Source organism: Ochotona princeps, chromosome 7, assembly GCF_030435755.1.
Source record: "Ochotona princeps isolate mOchPri1 chromosome 7, mOchPri1.hap1, whole genome shotgun sequence".
Taxonomy (NCBI): domain Eukaryota; kingdom Metazoa; phylum Chordata; class Mammalia; order Lagomorpha; family Ochotonidae; genus Ochotona; species Ochotona princeps.
This window is the reverse complement of record NC_080838.1, coordinates 70,925,358-70,941,836: the sequence shown is the minus strand read 5'-3', so window position 1 is coordinate 70,941,836 and position 16,479 is coordinate 70,925,358. Positions and strand designations below refer to the sequence as shown.

Here is a 16,479-nt window from a genome sequence, read left to right as displayed (position 1 = left end):
TCTGTGTGATAAGGATGCTGGAGTTGGTGTGAAGACCTGCCTTCCTAGTCTGCCAAGCTTATCCTCTTGAGTTGGCCAGCAGAGGTCCTGATGTGGGAGAGGGTTTATTGAAGGGGAACAGCGTGCTGAAGTTACTTGGATTCAGCCAGTGTTAACCTTATCCATCACTGATGTAGACAGTAGGCCAGTATGACCAAGCTTGGGGTCGCATGCCCTGCAGAAATACGGAAACAACTTTCTAGGTAGCTTAAGTAAAGGGCACGATCTTGTCAGTTACTTCCCATTGTTTAGAATCTGCTTTCTGCTTTGTGCAGGAGACATCCTGCCATTCCCTGTGTAGTAGTTGGGGCACAATGCTTGTTGTACTCCTTTTCCTCTTTGTTTTGCTGGGTTTATCTGAATTATAGTTCATTTGGTTCCTTCCTCTTAGTAAAGGTTGACTTTATTTTTTTGTAAAGATTTATTCATTTTATTACAGCCAGATATACAGAGAGGAGGAGAGACAGAGAGGAAGATCTTCCGTCCAATGATTCACTCCCCAAGTGACCGCAACGGGCCAGTGCGCGCCGATCCGAAGCCGGGAACCTGGAACCTCTTCCGGGTCTTCCATGCAGGTGCAGAGTCCCAATGCCTTGAAAGCCCCGGGATCCCATATGGGCGCCGGTTCTAATCCCGGCAGCTCCACTTCCCATCCAGCTCCCAGAAGATCTTCCTCTCTGTCTCTCCTCCTCTCTCTGTATATCTGACTTTGTAATAAAAAAGTAAATCTTTTAAAAAAAATATTTGAAAGTTGGAGTTACAGAGAGTAGAAGAGGCAGTGAGAGAGAAAGAGAGAGATCTTACTTCTACTGGTTCATTTCCCTGGATGGCTGCAGCAGTCAGAGTTGGGCTGGGCTGGAACCAAGACCCTCATCTGGGTCTCCCATGTGGGTGCGGAGGCTTGGGCCACCTTCCGCTGCTTTCTTAGGTCGTTAGCAGGGAGCTGGATGGGAAGTGAGCAGCTGGGACATTTGGAGCAGCACCTGTAACCAACGGCAGGTGTTTGGCTAGGACCTGAAAGAAACCTGCCTGCCTTATTGGAGTGCCTGGATGTAATCCTGGCGTTGCTGGGAAGTCCAGCTTCCTGCTGGTGCACACCCTGTCATAGCTGGAGGGATTAAGGCCCTGCCCGCCTTCTGAGAACTTGGGTTGAATTCCCAGCTCCAGCGTGGTTGTGGGCGTTTGGGAAGTAAGCAGACAGGTGGGAGCTCTCCTTTTCCTCTCTGCCTCTCATGTAAGTAAGTAAAAATGTTTTCAGATCCACACGTAGTTCTTATTTCATGGTGCCCTTTCCCCCGTGATGTGTGACCTTCCAAGCCAGTTTCTCACCAACTAAAGCTACTTGAATGCTGTGGTGCAATACCTTGATGGCTTCCTTTTCTCTTCCTCATGTTAGAAGCTGTCCCAGTGGAAGGACAGGCTGGCCAGGAAAAGGCTTCTCTAGGGTGTGGAATGGAAGAGGTACTCCCACTGTGCGCAGGATTACCAGCTCTTGTCTCCAGTTACTTTGTGTTTCCAGCTCCCAAAGCTGCAGGATGTGTTTATGTTTGAGGCAACGCCACGCAAGCAGTGCACATCTCTGCGGGTACCTTTTCTCTCCCGGTTAGAGCAGTGTACAAAAATGTCCCACTCAGCAGGAGGCTGCCTAACTTTTTGTATTGTGTGTACTCTTTTGAGATGGAAGATACACTGGAAGAGGAACAAGAAATGAAATAAGCATCAAGAACTAGCAGTGTTGCAGTGAGTGCCCACATCAAAGTTGGGTCCACTGCCACAGAATGCGGAGTGTGAGGCATCCAGAAACGTGGGTCTCTCCGAGGCCCTTCAAGACTGTCCACATCTACCTACAGACCTGGCGATGAATGTTTTAGTGACAAAAATTTTATATTTGAGCATTTTCAGCAAGTTCACAGGAGATGCATATTTTGAAGAAACTATACGAGAATTTAAATACACTTTGCACCCGAATAAACTTAGCTTTTGGGTGTATGTATACGTGAGTGTATATTTATGTGTATGTTATTTTACTTTATATTCCATGGACCTTCCCAGTTGCTGTTATTGATTCTATCTCATTTTTTAAACTAGAAAGTACTGTAGAAAACATACAGGAGTTAAATGCACATTAACCACTTCCTTTGCTGTATGCTTTTTTCAATTTTGAGTTGACAGGCATACTTGATTCTGTTTTATAAATATAGAGTTATCTGCCCGAGCTGTGGGATATAGAGGGAAGTGAGAAACCATCAGAACCCCAAAGTCTCAAGCATTCACCTTCATACAAGTCAATTTTCAAACGATAGACTGATGTATGCCTTTTTAGAAGACACTCCTTGGTACATGGGGTGTAGATCAGTGTCTGTCTACAGTACGGTGAGTCACAAGTCTGTTGGCCTTCACCTGTTCTCTGTGTATCAAGAAAAACATTTTCTGATCCACAAAATGTTACTTTATGGATTGGTAGATGAGAATGCCCAAACTGAAAATAAGAGAAGATGTGAAAAAAAAGCCTGTGAGAACTGTGTAGCTGCTCCGCTTCTGATCCAGCTCTCTGCTGGTGGCCTTGGAAAAGCAGTAGAAGATGGCCCAAGGGTTCGGGGCCCTGCCAGCCCGTGAGAGACCCCAATGAAGCTCCTGGTTCTTGGTTTCTGGCTTCCACCTGACTCAGCCTCCACATTTTGTTGCCAGGTGGATGGGATCTGTCTCTTTCACTCTGAATTCCAAATACATAACTAATCCTTAAAAAAATGGAGGCAAAATTAGTTGGATAAGATAATGATTTTTCTTTGTTGACTATTTTTGAAGCATTCCTTAAACACAAGAATTGACTAAAACACGGGCTGGCCCTCTATGCCTGAGTAACAGGCCAAGATAAATAAAAGTGGAATATTAGGTTAGAGAATTTTGCAGGACGCCATCACTGTTGACTGTGTTCTTTTGCAGTGCCAGGTGGCTCGTGCACAGGCTTTGCAGTTCTGCCTTGGGCAGACAGTGGTGCACCATACGCACTGAAGAGCCGGTTTGAAAATAGGGGGAAGAGGGCCCGGCTAAAGTCCTCGCCTTGCATGCACCAGGATCCCATATGGGTGCCGGTTCATTTCCTGGCAGCCCCACTTCCCATCCAGCTCTCTGCTTGTGGCCTGGGAAAGCAGTCGAGGACGGCCCAAAGCCTTGGGACCCTGCACCCGCGTGGGAGGCTTGGAAGAGGTTCCTGGCTCCTGGCTTTGGATCAGCTCAGTCTGGCCATTGCAGCCACTTGGGGAGTGAATCAGGGGACAGAAGATCTTCCTCTCTGTCTCTCCTCCTCTCTTTATATCTGCCTTTCCAATAAAAATAAATAAATCTTAAAAAACAAAAAAAGCTCTCAGCTCGGCAGCTGTGGTGTTTGAGAGTGCGGCAGCACAGCCCACGAGCTGTCACCTTCCTGCGTGTCCCAGCGATGCTGGGCCTTCCGTGTAGCTGATGTGCTCTAGACAGGCTCTCTGCCAGGCCTACTCAAGGGTGTGGTGGGGCTGAGACCAGGAAGCTGAAGAAACAAGGGGTGAGAACCTCATGATGCGTGGGAAGGGGGAGCCCGGGAAAGCAGAAGTTGTTTCAGTGTACTGTTTCTTAGAGGGGGACTCTGCTAACTTTAGGATGTGTTGCTGGCCTCTCCACAAGACATTTAGCTGCTTCTGCTTTCTAAGTCACCTGATGTGAGTGCTTAGTAAAATCCTGACCTGTCTCTCTCGCCTTTCTCAAAACCAGAGATGCCACAGTGTACCCTCTGCCCCGTCTCCTCGTGCCAGTCCTCCGCCTCCGTCCCCCGAGTGTGGCTCTCCCGCTCTAGGGGTGCTCCTGGTGTCTGGAATTCTCAGGAGCACTTGTGCTGCGGACAAGGGCTGCCTTTGCTTTCTTGCTGCTTCGTTGTGTGCTTTGTACCATGCTAAGCTTTTTACTTGGGTTATTTTGCTTAATACTGACATAGGTCAGGCCCAGCACGATAGCGTAGTGGTTAAAGTCCTCGCCTTACATGTGCCCGGATCACACATGGACGTTGGTTCTAATCCCGGCAGCTCCACTTCCCATCCAGCTCCCTGCTTGTGGCCTGGGAAAGCAGTGGAGGACGGCCCAAAGGTTTGGGACCCTGCACCCGCGTGGGAGACCCGGAAGATGTCCTGGCTTCTGATCAGCACAGTACCAGCCGTTGCGGTCCCTTGGGGAGTGAATCATCGGACGGAAGATCTTTCTCTATCCTCCTCTCTGTATATCTGCCTTTCCAATAAAAATAATAAATAAGTAAACCACTGACATAGTTCATATCATTTACCCCATTTTATCCATGAAGCAGTGGGCCCAGAGTGGAGTAACCCAGCAATCCTCGAATTCGCTGTGAGCCACCAGCTCCCTCATGCTGCTCACCCATGCTCTCATCCTACTATGGCAGCCCTATTTGCCACAAAAGAGTGATGAAGTAAGAGGTAGCCAGAGTGGTAGAGAAAATGGTTATGGATGTGAACAACACTAAGTAGGCCGCGCATAACTGGCACTTCAGAGTTTTTAAAACACCTGGCTCTTTGTTTTTCTTTATCCCAGGTTACTGTCATGTAGCAGGTGCCCTGCACGTGTCAAATGGTGCATTACCTGAAAAAATGCCTATGTGAGAATGACCTGTTTCTTAAAGACGTAGTTTGATTTATATAAATAAGAAGTTTTCAAGGTTGAAGAAAAATAAGAAGGCAGAAGACCACAGCTGTAGCACTGTAAAGTCCTTTAGAATTACATATACCTGGGCCCGGCGGTGTGGTCTAGCAGCTAAAGTCCTCTCCTTGAACGCACCGGGATCCCATATGGTCGCCGGTTCTAATCCCGGCAGCTCCACTTCCCATCCAGCTCCCTGCTTGTGGCCTGGGAAAGCAGTCGAGGACAGCCCAAAACTTTGGGATACTGCACCCACATGGGAGACCCGGAAGAAGTTCCTGGTTCCCGGCTTCAGATAGGCACAGCACTGGCCCGTTGCGGTCACTTGGGGAGTGAATCATCGGATGGAAGATCTTCCTCTCTGTCTCTCCTCCTCTCCGTATATTTGACTTTGTAATGAAAATAAATAAATCTTTAAAAAAAAAAAAGAATTACGTATACCACAGGCTGGAGTTGTTAAGGAGCGCAGCACGTTAAGGCACTGCCTGTGATGCCAGAAGGGCACCTGAGTACTGGGTTGTGAGTCATGGCCTCGTATTTGTGTCCCAGCTCCCCATTGATGTCCCTGGGAATGCAACAGAAGATGGTCCAAGGGCTTGGGCCCGTGCACCCACTTAGAAACCTGATGGAATTTTGACCTGCTGGATTCAGCCTGAGCCAACCGCGGTTGTTAGGGCCATTTGGAGAATATACCAGTGGTGAAAGATTTCTCTCTCTCTCTCTCCTCTGTTCCTCCTCTCTCTCAGGCTGCCTTTCAAATAAGTAAACAAATCCTTTTAAAAAAGATTTCTCTCTCTCTCTCTCTCCTCTGTCCCTCCTCTCTCTCAGGCTGCCTTTCAAATAAGTAAACAAATCCTTTTAAAAAGGATTATATACCAACAAATTGTTTTAGTATGTTATAGCAGCCAGGATCTTTTGACGGTCTGGTGTTTGGTAGGTAGTTGTTTTGAGGAGGTAGATAAATGCTGTACAAAACAAGCACGCGTCTTCTGGTGCACCCTGTGGGAACAAGGAGACGGTCAGTGTGCTGGTTCCCTCCCCACATGCCTGCAGGAGCCAGGGCCGGGGCAGGATGAAGCCCATGGGGGACCCAGTTACCTGCTCCATCACTGACGGCTTCCCAGAGTCAGTGTTAGCAGGACCTTGGATCAGAGGCAGAACTGGGACGCAAGTGCAGACCTGAAGTACAGCATGCGGGTGTAACCCCCGTGCAGTTTTAACTGAAGTCTGCCCTGTGACCTTAGCTTTTAGCTTCCTTTTACAGCTGAGTACATTGTGGCCAGAGGAGAGTGAATTCCCAAGGTTATGCCAAGTAGGTTGCTGTAAGCTGTCTGCTCTTACTAACTGCCTGCCGCCACTGAGCGTGGAAGCAGCTTTACTTTTCAGGATAGAAGTTATTCTGATGTTGTGCTGGTTAATTTTAACGCTTGAAAAAGATTATAATACTCCTGGTGACATTTGTTTCTAAAAAAAGAAAATAAGAACCCAGCTTCCCAGGTATAATTATTGTATTGTTGCTTATTGTCATTCATGGTTAATATCTACAACCAAGTGTATAAAACAAAAATTGAAAAATACAGCTCTGACGCAGAGGTCAGATGGATTCAGTTTTTGTTGTAGGAGATGAGGGGAGTGGGAGCATGTGAGTTAACCAGGGTCACTCTGGTGGGTTAATGTTGAAACCTGTGGGCTTTCCACCGCTCCACCGAAAGCATAGGTCATCGCCGTTCCCTTTCATGAGATGGGAGGTTAATGGGATTATTCTTCTCACTTTGGGAGCTTTGCAAATTGGCGCAGTTGCACAGCTTCCATTTAAAGAAGCATCATGTGACTGGAATAGGACCAACCTAAGTAGGAAGAAGCGACTTCAGTGTCAGAAATAAATGACATGGGGCCCGGCGCGATACCGTGGTGACTAAAGTCCTCGACTTGCACGCGCCGGGATCTCATAAGGTCACCGGTTCTAATCCCGGCGGCCCTGCTTCCCATCCAGCTCCCTGCTTGTGGCCTGGGAAAGCAGTCAAGGACGACCCAAAGCCTTGGGACCCTGCATCTGAGAGGGAGACCCGGAAGAGCTCCTGCCTCCTGGCTTCAGATTGGCTCAGCTCCAGCCGTTGTGGCCACTTGGGGAGTGAAACCATCAGATGGAAGATCTTCCTCTCTGCCTCTCCTCCTCTCTGTATATCGCCGTTCCAATAAAAATAAATGAATCTTAAAAAAAAGAAAAAGAAATTAATGACATGGGTCTCTTTCCCTCAAACCTATTAGGAAGGACTGGCAGACCTGCCCCCCCCCTGCAAAAAATGTGTCTATAATTTAAAACAAACAAAATTGGAAACATTCCAAATGTACAACAGCATGAAAATGATTTGAAACTTGTTCACACATTCAGTAGAGCATTACCTTTCCCAGAAACCACAGGGAAGAATAAACCACAGTGGAGGAGACTGTGAAGGCATTGGAAGGCTTTCTGCAAAACAAAACAAAAAAAAAATTTGCTTAATTTAAAAATAGGAGCAATTTCCACACAATTTAAATGTGATTGCCTTAAAAAGGGACGTGGGAATTCTGAGGAGAGAAGGAACTTGTAAATACATGTCAGTTGTTGATCCATTTCCTTAATTGGCCAGAGGTTTCATGGGCATCAATTATTTTTTAAAGAATTAAACTTGGGCCTGGCGGCGTGGCCTAGCGGCTAAAGTCCTCACCTTGAACGCGCCGGGATCCCATATGGGTGCCGGTTCTAGTCCTGGCAGCTTCACTTCCCATCCAGCTCCCTGCTTGTGGCCTGGGAAAGCAGTCGAGGACGGCCCAAAGCTTTGGGACACTGCACCCCCGTGGGAGACCCGGAAGAGGTTCCAGGTCCCGGCTTCGGATTGGCGCGTACCGGCCCGTTGCGGCTCACTTGGGGAGTGAAACATCGGATGGAAGATCTTCCTCTCTGTCTTTCCTCCTCTCTGTATATCCGGCTTTCCAACAATAATAATAATAATAAAAAAAAAAGAATTAAACTTATTTTGAAGGTGGCTAGGAACTCGCATTTACTTTTAACATATTGGTTACTCATTACTATGTCAATTAATTCCATAATGATGTAAATTTTTGCTGATGGTATGTTGGAGCTTTCAATTGACTGGGATGATACTCTGCTGGCTCTGTCTTCAGACCAGAAAGGGTATACCTAAGAAGCCGTTGAACTTGACTGGACAATAAGATGCTGGACTCTATGTTTGGTATATGCTTGCAATGGGGGAATCTCAACTGAACTTGAACTGTGGTTATGCAAAAAGGTGGAGGAATCCACCATGGTGGGAGGGTATGGAGAGGGGTGGGGAGAACCCAAGTACCTATGAAACTGTGTCACATAATACAATGTAATTAATGAATTAAAAATAATAAATAAAAAAAGAATTAAACTTATTTTGATTTGGTTGTTTGAAGGAGGTCTATATAGAGTTATCTTTTTTTAAAAAAAAAAAGGTTCCTCCTTTTATTTATATCTTCCTGTTTCCTAATGTATCAAGGCTTCTATTTTTTTTAAAGATTTATCTATTTTTAAATTAAATTTGTTTTATTTATTTGATGGTGATTACAGGCTTGACCAAGGTGGGAAGGATCGAGGATCAGGGAAAAGTGGGTGAAATCATTGTTTCCTAATTCTCCATTTCTCCTTGTCTCTGGGAGAAGGGGAGAGACAGAGGAGGAAGCCACGCCCAGCCTCCCAAATGTCCCAGTACCCAGGGATGGGGAACCGCCACCCATATCAATCCAGGGTCCCACTGTAGTGCATATTCTGAGGGTTCTGATCAAGTGGATAGTTCTGAAATGCTGTCGATTTCACCGATGCAAGGTTGAGGCAACCTTCCCAGTGTCCATTGGCTGCCATAGTACACCGCAAGTCTCCATTCACCCAAATGTTTGCTGGGGTAGTTGTCCAACTTGTTCTGTTCTTCCTCTGCGCTGGTACCCAATGGGCTGCCATATTTTCCATGTGCATTAGGGTCTGTGCTTTTTATTTATTTTTAATGGAAAGGCAGATTTGTAGGGAGAAGGAAAAACAGAAAGAGCTTTGGTCCACTGGTTCACTCTCAAAGTGGCCGCAACGACCAGAGCTGAGTCAATCCAAAGCCAGGAGCTTCTTCCAGGTCTCCCACACAGGTGAAACATCTCTAGGTTTTGGCCGTCCTCGACTGCTTTCCCAGGCCACAAGCAGGGAAATTAAAAGGGAAGTGGAACAGCCAGGACATGAAGTGACACCAATATGGGATCCCCACATGTGCAAGGCAAGAATTTAGCAATCGAGACATCGAACCAGGCCCAGAAGTTCTTAATGAGCAGGTAAATGTGAAGAGAACTTAGGTAATTTTTTTGCAACTGTAAGGAATATGAAGGTTTGGGCCTGATATGGTGGCTCAGTGGCTAAATCCTCCCCTTGCAAGTGCCAGGATCCCATATGGTTTATGTCCCAGCTGCTCCACTTCCCATCCAACTCCATGCTTATAGCCTGGGAAACAATACAAAATGGCCCAAAGCCCTGTGACCTGCATCTGCAAGAGACCCAAAAGAAGCTCCTGGCTCCTGGCTTCTGGGCAGCTCAGCTCTGGCCACTGTGCCACTTGGGGAGTGAACCAGCAGATGGAACATCTTTCTTTCTCTTCTCTGTATAAGTCTGTTCTACCTTTCCAGTATAAGTAAGTCCTTAAAATATGAACATAAAGGTTTATTTCAGAAAAGATTACATTTTTAAACCAGAATGCACAGATATAATGTAATACTACCATCTGCATGTGTAGGTTATAGAAGACTCAGAAATGTGAAGTTATTGTGTAATGGAGACTATCATATCCAGATGTGAGGACACGATGCAGTATGCATCTCTACTTCCAGACAAAGATGGACTCCCAATGAAACTGTTTACTATATCTTGACAATAGGATGCTGGACTCTCTGCCATTGTCCATGCCCACAATGATGGGCATACGACTGTGTATGAAGAACTATACTATAGTACCGATATAGGGGAACTCAGTGAGGAGGGAGGGAATTAGGGAGGGGATAAGGGAAATCCCAAGGTTGTTGAAATTGTATCATAAAATGATAATAATAAAAAGAAGTAAAATGTAAAAAAGAAAATATGAAGTTATGCTGCAAAAATTAGATGAGTCGGGTCAGGTCTCCATACGGGTACTGATCGAGTCCTGGCCGCTCCACTTCCCACCCAGCTCCTTGCTATTGCCTAGCACAGCCCCTGGCCATTATGATCATCTCTCGCCTCCCTCTCTGGAACTCTACCTTTCAAATAAATAAGGTACATTTTTAAAATTAGTTGACAGTCTTCAAAGTGGAGACTGACAATATTGGGTGGCAGGAAATAGCTGTAGAGCTAATGCTGCAGACTGAGCCGTGCCTACCCAGCCACAAGCTGCTCTGTGTTCACACAATGTTCAGCAAACACCTTCAGTTCCACTTTTTGCAAATGTGTCTCGATGCTGCAAGAAAACAAGCTGAATGATACACAAAACTGTTGACAGTTATGACAACTATTTAAACATTTTCTCTAAGATGGAAAAAAACCAGTCATGTTAAGTGTGAACAAGTTAGACTGAACTCTCAAGTGAGTCAGAGGTTCTGTACCTGAAGTCCAGGAAGGCTCACAGGGGATTTCAATAAATGGCCTTGAAACCCCAGCAGGGAGCTCACTTTACGAATCGTCCTGGAGCGCCCCTGATTTGTTTGCAGTTGTGTCAGGTGGGTTGGGTTATTGTGCCTGTTCCCGCCTCTCCATTACCATTGGCCTTGGAACATGATGGCCTTGCCCTTGTGAACGCATGAACGCAGACCATGCATGGACATGGTCCCCTCATGTCCCTTCTGAGATGTTCAGCTCTATGCCCCCCTTCAGGGTAGTGCTGGGCTCCACTACCCTGCTCGGAGGTTCCCGTGAGCTGAGCTTTTTGTCCTCTCGGAGTAGTGGAGTGAGCCACATGGCATGAACCTTCCCAGGGGTCGGGGACTTTTTGGCTTTCCCATCCCCAGCAGCACGTAACTGAAGAAAAATCCAAGCTGTTTCTAGTTTCTCAGGAAATTCCCACTTCTAGACATCTGAATTCATTGTACAAGGGATCAGGAGGCTAAGTGGGAGAGACTGAAATGTTAAGATGTAGAGGGAGAAAGCCAATAAAAAAAAACCTTTTCTTTATCTTCAAATCTTAATTTGTTGACACTTTATTTAGGCAATTTCATGAGGACCTTGCCTATGGTGCTTTGTTTGGGTTCCTGTATTTTCTTTGAGTAAAAATTAACTTGGGGAAAGAATTGTGGTGGTGTGCTGAAACTGCTGGCTAGAGGAGTAACTTGGACCGTGCGTGCATGTGGACAGAGGCACCGTGGATTTTGGATCGGCCGCTTGGCTCAGTCACATGGCTGAACTTTGATGTCCTTGTTTGTGAAAATGAGGTGTCATTATCTGTATTGTAGTGTGCTTATAAGCATTGATGCGGTATTTGTAGAGCACCTAGTAACACAGAAATTCGTGATAGCTACCTTAACAGATTTTTTCCATTCTGGGGCCATTAAGCCTGGCCAATCAATCAGTATCTTATAATAGTAGCAGCTGAGTACAAAAGCGCCTCATGAAGAAGGTCACTTCTAACACTGAGATGTGAATCCCTTTGGCCCTGAATCATTCATAATGCGGCAAATTCAGGGCTTGAACAACTAGAACATGGATTGTAAGTTCACACAGGACAGTTTGTTTTATGGCCACAGATTACACACACCCTCCTCACAACAACTGACCAGTCTGTGCCACTGTGGACAAATGGGATTCAATAAGAAAATGCTTTTCTGCAGCTTGTCATCAGTGTGTCTGTGAGGAAGTTAAAATGTGTTTTTGTTGATGGCTTAATATGTTTACCTGTTTGAGGCCAATACATTTACTTAGTAAGGACCCAATGTAAAAACAGTACTGAGCAATCGGGGCTTATTTTTTTTTAAGGTTTTATTTATTTTTATTGGGAAGTCAGCTTTATACAGAGGATGAGAGAGACAGAGAGGAAGATCTTCCATCCACTGATTCACCCTCCAAGTGGCTGCAGTGGCTGGTCTGAGCTGGTTCGGAGCCAGGAGCTTCTTTCGGGTCTCCCACGTGGGCACAGGGTCCCAAGGCTTTGGGGCTGTCCTCGACTGCTTTCCTAGGCCACAAGCAGGGAGCTGGATGGGAAGTGGAACAGTTGGGATATGAACCAGCGCCCATATGGGAGCCTGGTGCATGCAAGGGAAGGACTTTAGCCACTAGGCTGCAGTGCCAGGCCCAGTACTTGGCCATCTTTAGAATTATTTTTATTTTAGCCTTTACAAACAATGCTGTTTTCACGGTAACGCAGCAACTGCTCTCGTGGAAGGCTCAGTGGTATTAGTGAAGAGCAGGTGTGATTTCAGTGGCAGAAGTACAGGATTTCCTGCCCTCCCACAGTTATTTCTGAAATGGCTGTTAATGCCTCCTGGGTGGATAGACATGGAAAACTCAAGCATACAAGGATGTTTTGTCCTTGCCAAAAGTTTCCTTCCTTTGGGCAACCCTCCTTGTGTCTTCCACTTGGAGGGAAGGGAGTTGGGAGGAATCTTAAGGAATGAGGGCCCGGCAGCGTGGCCTAGTGGCTAAAGTCCTGGGCTTGTACGCTCCGGGATCCCATATGGGCATCGGTTCTGATCCTGGCAGCTCCACTTCCCATCCAGCTCCCTGCTTGTGGCCTGGGAAAGCAGTTGAGGACGGCCCAAAGCTTTGGGACCCTGCACCCGCATGGGAGACCTGGAAGAGGGTCCAGGTTCCCGGCTTGGGATTGGCGCAGTACCAGCTGTTGTGGTCACTTGGGGAGTGAATCACCGGACGAACGATCTTCCTCTCTTTCTCTCCTCCTCTCTATATATCTGACTTTGTAATAAAAAAAAACAAATCTTAAAAAAAAAAAAGAAGAAATGTTAACTACTAACCTAATTAATCCTGTTGCAAAGTTAATAAATGCTTATTGGTTGGTGAAAATGGCTTAATAAGACTTCTGACAAGGCTGAGTTGAAGCAATGTAATCCTCTCCTGTCTGGTTTTGCTTTAAAAAATTACAGTTCACTCTGGTCCAAAGATTAATGGAAATTTCTGGAAAGAAGTGATTCATGGGTTAATCTTTTACACCATTCTGAGGAGTATGATGAAATCGTATGCCATCTTGGTCCAGATGTGCCTCATCTGTTTGTCCAGTGTATCCATATTATATTTACCATCCTTGTATTACCAGATAAATGATTGTGTTCAAATAATCCTTACGGTAGCCTCACCCTGCTCACAGATGCCCATGTCATTTAGGTCACTTCCAGCTGACGATGTAGCCATTGTTTTTATCATCTTCACAAAAGAAGTGATAGCAACCCATTAAGATGCTTGAGAAAGACATGTGGTAGTCCCTTTTTTATTACAGCATACACTTATTGCTTTAATCGCCCTATTTAAAGTTAAGCTTTGGGCTGGCACTGTAGCCTAGCAGCTGAAGTCCTCAACTTGCACGCGCTGGGATCCCATATGGGCGCCAGTTCTAATCCCAGAGGCCCAACTTCCCATCCAGCTCCCTGCCTGGGAAAACAGTTGAGGACGGTCCAAAGCCTTGGGACCCGCACCCGCACGGGAGACTTGGAAGAGGCTCCTGGCTCCTGGTTTTGGATCGCAGCAGCTCCAGCTGTTGAGGCTGAATGGGGACTGAATCATCAGACGGAAGATCTTCCTCTCTGTTTCTCCTCCTCTGTGTATATTTGACTGTCCAATAAAAAGAAATATATGAGCTTTTTAAAAATAAAGATAAGCTTTATTATATGTACAAATGTATAGTGAAGGAAAATCATGTGTATACTGTTCAGTACAGTCCCCAGTTGCTGGCATCCATTGGGGAGCTTCCTTCCCTTTGGGTAAGGAAGGACTGCTGTGCTCGATCCCAGGCAGTCGCTGGACATTTAGGATCTTCATGTATTCCTTGTTCTGTATTTAAAGGATGTCTCAGTGAGTTCGAAGCTTGCCACAGCTCACACGGGTAACTAGGGCTGTTTGGGAGTTGTGGTTCTGGAAATTGCTCAGTGTAATATAAAGGTTTTAATAATGACCTAACATGTTGTAGAATATTGCATGGAAGAAAGTGAGACTATGAATTCTATGGGTTAATGTATGTGATGGATATAGGTTTGGCTAAAAAGGAATTGAACTGTAAGTGCATGTAAATGTGGGGGAATGACCTGTGTTCTGTGTTGGGCTTTGCAGCTCTGTTGCCTTGACACAAGGCTCCTGTCTGCTGTGTGCTGGCTGCCTGGTTTGCCACCGCATGGAGAGAGTCCTTCTCAGTGAATATTTACCGAGGAGGAATGAATGGCTCTGGGTCCTGATGTCGGGAGATAACAGGAGAGAAATAAACCAGAAGCATTTTGTTTACCTCAGTCACTTGTTAATTATCCATCACCAGCACAGAGCTCCCATGGTCACAGAGGGTCGGTGACTTGGAGTGATTGACTTTAGGAAGCTACAAGAGTGATACGCATTCAGTGGACGCTCCTCTGGATCGTGAGTTTGGATTTTTCCTGGACTAGCCACCTGAACTGTGGCCTCCAGATGCTGACCAGGGCAGCAGCCGCAACTCCTAGCGGGTGGACGACGCGATCCAAACAGGGACAGCTGGGACTGTGCGGTGCTGCTCCATCAGAATGCGGTTAGGGCCTGAGGAAATCATGCCGAGGCGAGAGAATGTCAGCTCACAAACCCACGCGCTACCCTGAGCCTGCCAAACGCCGTGGCTCAGGAAGGTGGTGCTCTGTGGGTGTTGGTTGTTCCTCTGGCGATGGCCTTGCTGCCTGGGAGCCATCCAAGCAGAGTATCCCACGTGTGTAGTTAGCCCTGGAGAAAGTCAAGATCCCAACTGCACTTCAGTAAACTGCAGACCGCTTTCGCCCCATTACGAAGTCGTAAGTTGAACCATTGTACGAAGGGCTGACGGTACTATATTGTGCTAAGCGATAATGTTCTGCAGGTTAGCAGTGTTAAATACATCTTCAGATTACAGTGGGTTTATAGGCCTGTAACCTCATTGTAAGTCAACGAACATGTGTATGTATGTATAAACTACATGATAGTAGTTTACACTTCTAACAATATGAAAATGCCTATTTACAGAACTCACCACTTAGCATTTTTTCTTTGATCTCAATCTTAAATTAAAGGGAAGCATTTATGAATTATTCCATAAATATTATCCAGATAACATTCTAGTTTTCAAAGATTTGGTGGGTAAACCATAATCTATATCTTATAAGAATCCGTATGATGGCACAGTCTTAGATTACTATTTTTTGAAGTTGTATGTTTCTTTAAAAAAAAAAAAGTAATTTGGGGTCCAGTGCAGTAGCCTAGTGGCTAAAGTCCTCACCTTGCTTGCACCAGGATCCCGCATGTGTGCTGGTTCATATCCCGGCAGCCCCACTTCCTATTCAGCTTCTTGCCTGTGGCCTGGAAAAGCAGTCAAGGACAGCCCAAAGCCTTGGGACCCTGCACCTGCATGGGAGACCTGGAAGAAGCTCCTGGCTTCAGATCAGCTCAGCTGTGGCTATTGAGGCCACTTGGGGAGTGAACTAGGGTACAGAAGGTCTTCCTCTCCGCCTCTCCTCCTCTGTATATCTGACTTTCCAAAAATTATTTTTACTTGAAAGGCAGATTTACAGAGAGAAATCTTCGATCGCTGGTTCACTTCCAAAACGGCTGCAGTGGCTGGAGCTGGGCCTTCCAGCTGAAAGCTTGGAGCCTCTCCTGGGTCTTCCACATGGGTGCAGGGGCCCAAGCAAGTGGGCCATCTTTCACTGCTCTCTCGGTTAACTTAGCAGGAGCTGGATTGGAAGTTAAGTAGCTGGGACTCAAAGCGTTACCTATATGGAATGTCAGTGCTGCAGGCAGAGGGTTAGCATGCTATCCCACAGCACCAGTTCCAAGAAATAGAGTTTTTAAGAAGGAGCATGCAAGAGTCAGTACTGTGGGCACAGTAAGTTAAGCCTCCACCTGCAGCACCAGCATCCCACTTGGGTACTGGTTCAAGTCCCAACTAGCTGCTCGACTGCTGATGCAGCTCCTGCTGAACTGCCTGGGGGAGGCAGAGGCATGTGACCCATGGCCATGGGCCCCTGCACCCACATTGACTCAGTGACCCACAACCTTGGGCCCCTGCACCCACATTGACTCAGTGACCCACAACCTTGGGCCCCTGCACCCACATTGACTCAGTGACCCACAACCTTGGGCCCCTGCACCCACGTTGACTCAGTGAAGCATCGACCCTTGGCTTTGAGCCGTTTGGGGAGTGAACCAGTGACTGGAAAATGTTTTCCTCTCTTCCTGTCTCTCTTTAGCAACCCTTCAAGTAAATAAATAAAATCTTCCTTTTAAAAAATACAGTTGTTACATAGAAAAATCACGTGGTAAGAAAATGGAAAAGCTCCTTGCATTCAGTGATCTAAAGCAACTTCACAAAGAAAATCCTTACTGGTGTTCTTGTTTCCGTAGCTCAGAAAGCAGTGCCTTCCGTTTTGGCGCCCAGGTATACAGACCTCGGTAGCTAATACAAGGGTGTGTCGCGGTTATTGTTTCAGGAGAATATGATAATGAGTCTTCAGTATGCACCAGGATGAGAGGATTTTTTTAAAAAACAACATGATTTTATCTTTTGCTTAAAAATAATATAGTTA

At 46.2% G+C, this 16,479-nt stretch overlaps 2 protein-coding genes across 3 annotated transcripts in view; both read left to right on the top strand.

Moving 5' to 3' along the window:
• The window catches only part of UTP3 (UTP3 small subunit processome component), a 143,247-nt gene that overhangs the window by 18,083 nt on the left and 108,685 nt on the right, over window positions 1–16,479 (top strand). The gene's annotated exons all lie outside the window — the stretch shown is intronic.
• Window positions 1–16,479, top strand: part of RUFY3 (RUN and FYVE domain containing 3) — a 75,984-nt gene that overhangs the window by 1,411 nt on the left and 58,094 nt on the right. The gene's annotated exons all lie outside the window — the stretch shown is intronic.